Here is a 6,759-nt window from a genome sequence, read left to right as displayed (position 1 = left end):
TATAAACCTGGAAGTATCTACACCACTATCTCTATAAACATGGAAACATTTACACTGCCATCTGTATAAACATGTAAATATCCACACAGCTATCTCTATAAACATGGAAATATCTACTTCGCTATCTGCATAAACATGGAAATGGCCACACCGCTATCTGTATAAACATGGAAATATCTACACCGCTATCTGTATAAACATGGAAATATCTACACCGCTATCTTTATAAACATGGATATATCTACACCGCAATCTGTGTCAACATGGAAATATCTACACAGCTGTCTGTGTAAACATGCAAATATATACACCGCTATCTGTGTAAACATGGAAATATCTTCACCGCTATCTGCATGAACATGGAAATATCTACACCGCCATCTGTATAAACATGGAAATAAATACACAGTCATCTGTATAAACATGGAAATATCTACACCACTATCTGTATAAACATGGAAATATGTACACTGCCATCTCTATAAACATGGAAATATATACACAGCCATCTCTATAAACATGGAAATATCTACAACACTCTCTGTGTCAACATGGAAATATCTGCACAGCTGTCTGTGTACACATGCAAATATGTACACCGCTGTCTGTGTGAAGATGGAAATATCTACACCGCAATCAGTACAAATATGGAAATACCTACACCTCTATCTCTGTAAGAATGGAAATATCTACACCGCTATCTGTATAAACATGGAAATACCTACACCACTATCTGTATAAACATGGAAATATCAACACCACGGTCTGTATAAACATGGATATATCTACACCGCTATCTGTATAAACATGGAAACATATACACCGCTATCTGTATAAATATGGAAATATCTGCACCGATGTCTTTATAAACATGGAAATATCTACACTGCAATCTGTATAAACATGGAAATACCTACACAGCCATCTCTATAAACATGGAAATATCTATATCACTGTCTGTATAAACATGGACATATCTACACTGCCATCTGTATAAACATGGAAATAGCTACACAGCCATCTCTATAAACATGGAAGTAACTACACCGCTATCTCTATAAACATGGAAATAGCCACACTGCTACCTGTATAAACACGCAAATACCTACACCGCCATCTGTAAAAACATGGAAATATCTACACAGTCATCTGTATAAACATGGAAATATCTACACCGCTATCTCTATAAACATGGAAATACATACACCGCTATCTCTGTAAACATGGAAATATCTACAACGCTATCTGCATGAACATGGAAATAACTACACTGCCATGTGTATAAAGATGGAAATATCTACACCGCGAGCAATATAAGTATGGAAGTATCTACATCGCTATCTCTATAAACGTAGAAATATCTACTCTGCCATCTCTATAAACATGCAAATATCTACACCGCCATCTGCATAAACATGGAAATATCTACACCGCCATCTGTATAAACATGGTAATATCTACACCACTATCAGTATAAATATAGAAATATCTAAACCGCTATCTCTATAAACATGGAAATGTCTACACCGCTCTCTGTATAAACATGGAAATATCTACATGGCTATCTCTATAAACATGGAAATATCTACACCGCCATCTGTATAAACATGGAAATAACTACACAGTCATCTGTATAAACATGGAAATATCTACACCACTATCTGTATAAACATGGAAATATCTACACTGCCATCTGTATAAACATGGAAATATATACACAGCAATCTCTATAAACATGGAAATATCTACATCGCTATCTGTATAAACATGGAGATAGCCACATCGCTATCTGCACAAACATGGAAATAGCCACACCGCTATCTGTATAAACATGGAAATATCTACACCGCTATCTGCATGAACATGGAAATAACTACACTGCCATCTGCATAAAGATGGAAATATCTACACCGCGAGCAGTATAAGTATGGAAGTATCTACACCGCTATCTCTATAAACTTAAAAATATCTAATCTGCCATCTCTATAAACATGGAAATTTCTACACCGCCATCTGCATAAACATGGAAATATCTATACTGCCATCTGTATAAACATGGAAATATCTACACCGCTATCTGTATATGTATGGAAATATCTGCATCGCTATCGCTATAAACATGGAAATGTCTACACCGCTATCTGTATAAACATGGAAATATCTACATGGCTATCTCGATAAACATGGAAATATCTACACCGCCAACTGTATAAACATGGAAATAACTACACAGTCATCTGTATAAACATGGAAATATCTACACCACTATCAGTATAAACATGGAAATATCTACGCTGCCTTCTGTATAAACATGGAAATATATACACAGCCATCTCTATAAACATGGAAATATCTACATCACTATCTGTATAAACATGCAGATAGCCACACCGCTATCTGTATAAGCATGGAAATATATACACCATTATCTGTATAAACATGGAAATATCTACACCGCTATCTTTATAAACATGGAAATCTCTACACCGCAATCTGTATAAACATGGAAATATCTACAACACTATCTGTGTAAACAAGGAAATATCTACACAGCTGTCTGTGTAAACATGGAAATATGTACACCGCTATCTGTGTGAAGATGGAAATGTCTACACCGCAATCTGTGCAAATATGGAAATACCTACACCTCTATCTCTGTAAACATGGAAATATCTACACCACTATCTGTATAAACATGGAAATATCTATACCGCGATCTCCATAAACATGGATATAACTACAAAGCTATCTGTACAATCATAGAAATATCTACACCACTATCTGTATAAATATGGAAATATCTTCACGGATATCTGGATAAACATGGAAATATCTACACTGCTATCTCTATAAACATGAAAATACCTACACCACTAACTGTATAAACATGGAAATATCTACACCGCTATCTGCATGAACATGGAAATAAAACACTGCCGTCTGTATAAAGATGGAAATATCCACACCGCGAGCAGTTTAAGTATGGAAGTATCTACACCGCTATCTCTATAAACATAGAAATATTTACTCTGCCATCTCTATAAACATGGAAATATCTCCAAGACCAACTGCATAAACATGGAAATATCTACACCACCATCTGCTGAAACGTGAAAATATCTACACCGCTATCTGTATAAATATGGAAATATCTACACCGCTATCTCTATAAACATGGAAATGTCTACACCGCAATCTGTATAAACATGGAAGTATCTACACCACCATCTGCACAAACTTGGAAATAACTACACAGTCATCTGTATAAATATGGAAGTATCTACACCACTATCTCTATAAACATGGAAATATCTACACTGCCATCTGTATAAACATGGAAATATCTTCACAGCCATCTCTATAACCATGGAAATATCTACATCGCTATCTGCATAAACATGGAAATAGCCACACCGTTATCTGTATAAACATGGAAATATCTACACCGCTATCTGTATAAACATGGAAATATCTACACCGCTATCTTTATAAACATGGATATATCTACTCCGCAATCTGTGTCAACACGGAAATGTCTACACAACTGTCTGTGTAAACATGCAAATCTGTACACCGCTATCTGTGTGAAGATGAAAAAATCTACACCGCAGTCTGTGCAAATACGGAAATATCTACACTTCTATCTCTGTAAACATGGAAATACCTACACCGCAATCTCTGCAAATATGGAAATATCTACACTTCTATCTCTGTAAACATGGAAATATCTACACCGCTATCTGTATAAACATGGAAATATCTACACCACTATCTGTATAAACATGGAAATACCTACACCGCTATCTGTATAAATATGGAAATATCTACACCTCCGTCTGTATATACATGGAAATACCTAAACAGTCATGTGTATAAACATGGAAATATCTATACCACTATCTGTATAAACTTGGAAATATCTACACTGCCATCTGTATAAACATGGAAATATCTACAAAGCCATCTCTATAAACATGGAAATATCTACACCGCTATATCTATAAACAGGGAAATAGCGACACCGCTACCTGTATAAACATGGAAAAATCTACACCGCCATCTGTAAACACATGGAAATATCTACACAGTCATCAGTATAAACATGGAAATATGCACACCGCTATCTCTATAAACATGGAAATACATACACCGCTATCTGTGTAAACATGGAAATATCTACACCGCTATCTGCATGAACATGGAAATAACTACACTGCCATATGTATAAAGATGGAAATATCTACACTGCGAGCAAAATCAGTATGAAAGTATCTACACTGCTATCTCTATAGACATAGAAATATCTTCTCTGCCATCTCTATAAACATGGAAATATCTACACCGCCATCTGCATAAACATGGAAATATCTACACCACCATCTGTATAAACATGGAAATATCTACACCACTATCTGTATAAATGTGGAAATATCTAAACCGCTATCTCTATAAACATGGAAATGTCTACACCGCTATCTGAATAAACATGGAAATATCTACATGGCTATCTGTATAAACATGGTAATATCTATATCGCCATCTGTATAAACATGGAAATAACTACACAGTCATCTGTATAAACATGAAAATATCTACACCACTATATGTATAAACATGGAAATATCTACAACGCTATCTGTATAAACATGGAAATATCTACATAGCTATCTCTATAAACATGGAAATATCTACACCAACATCTGTATAAACATGGAAATATCTACACCACTATCTGTATAAATGTGGAAATATCTAAACCGCTATCTCTATAAACATGGAAATGTCTACACCGCTATCTGAATAAACATGGAAATATCTACATGGCTATCTGTATAAACATGGTAATATCTATATCGCCATCTGTATAAACATGGAAATAACTACACAGTCATCTGTATAAACATGAAAATATCTACACCACTATATGTATAAACATGGAAATATCTACAACGCTATCTGTATAAACATGGAAATATCTACATAGCTATCTCTATAAACATGGAAATATCTACACCAACATCTGTATAAACATGGAAATATCTACACCGCTATCTGTATAAATATGGCAATATCCACACCGCTATCTCTATAAACATGGAAATCTCTACACTGCTATCTGTATAAACGAGGAAATAACTGCATGGCTATGTTTATAATTATGGAAATATCTACACCGCCATCTGTATAAACATGGAAATAACTACACAGTCATCTGTATAAACATGGAAATATCTACACCACTATCTGTGTAAACATGGAAATATCTGCACTGCCATCTGTATAAACATGGATGTATCTACACAGCCATCTCTATAAACATAGAAATATCTACATCGCTATCTGTTTAAACATGGAAATAGCCACACCGCTATCTGTATAAACATGGAAATATCTACACCGCTATCTGTATAAAGATGGAAATATCTACACAACCCTCTTTATAAACATGGAAGTATCTACACCGTAATCTTCATAAACATGGAAATATCTACAACACTATCTGTGTCAACATGGAAATATCTACACAGCTGTCTGTGTAAACATTCAACCATGTTCACCTCTATCTGTGTGAAGATGGAAATACCTACACCGCAATCTGTGCAAATATGGAAATATCTACACCTCTATCTCTGTAAACATGTAAATATTTACACCGCTATCTCTATAAACATGGAAATATCTACCCCGCCATCTGTATAAACATGGAATTAACTACACAGTCATCTGTATAAACATGGAAATATCTACACCACTATCTCTAAAAACATGGAAATATCGACACTGCCATATCTATAAACATGGAAATATCTACATCTCTATCTGTATAAACATGGAAATAGACACACCGCTATCTGTATAAACATAGAAATATCTACACCGCTATCTGTATAAACATGGAAATATCTACACCGCTATCTTTATAAACATGCAAATACCTACACCGCAATCTGTATAAACATGCAAATATCTACAACACTATCTGTGACATCATGGAAATATCTACACAGCTGTCTGTGTAAACATGGAAATATGTGCACCGCTATCTGTGTGAAGATGGAAATATCTACACCGCAATCAGTGCAAATATGGAAATATCTACACCTCTATCTCTGTAAACATGAAAATATCTACACCGCTATCTGTATAAACCTGGAAATATCTACACCACTATCTGTATAAACATGGAAATCTCTACACCACGACCTGTGTAAACATGGATATATCTACACCGCTATCTGTATAAACATGGAAATATCTTCACCGCTATCTTCATAAACATGGAAATATCTACACCGCCATCTGTATATACATGGAAATACCTACACAGTCATCTGTAAAAGCATGGAAATATCTACACTTCCATCTGTAAAAGCATGGAAATATCTACACAGCCATCTCTATAAACATGGAAATATGTACACCGCTATTTCTTTTAACACGGAAATAGCCACACCGCTATCTGTATAAACATGGAAATATTTACACTGCCATCTGTAAAAACATGGAAATATCTACACAGTCCTCTGTATAAACATGGAAATATCTACACCGCTATCTCTATAAACATCGAAATACCTACACCGCTATCTGTATAAACATGGAAATATCTACACTGGTATCAGCAAAAACATGGAAATATCTACACTGCCATCTGTATAAAGATGGAAATATCTACACCACGAGCAGTATAAATATAGAAATATCTACACCGCTATCTGTATAAATATGGAAATGTCTACACCGCTATCTCTGTAAACA

Source organism: Pan troglodytes, chromosome 20, assembly GCF_028858775.2.
Source record: "Pan troglodytes isolate AG18354 chromosome 20, NHGRI_mPanTro3-v2.0_pri, whole genome shotgun sequence".
NCBI classification, from domain to species: domain Eukaryota; kingdom Metazoa; phylum Chordata; class Mammalia; order Primates; family Hominidae; genus Pan; species Pan troglodytes.
This window is presented reverse-complemented; position numbering follows the sequence as displayed.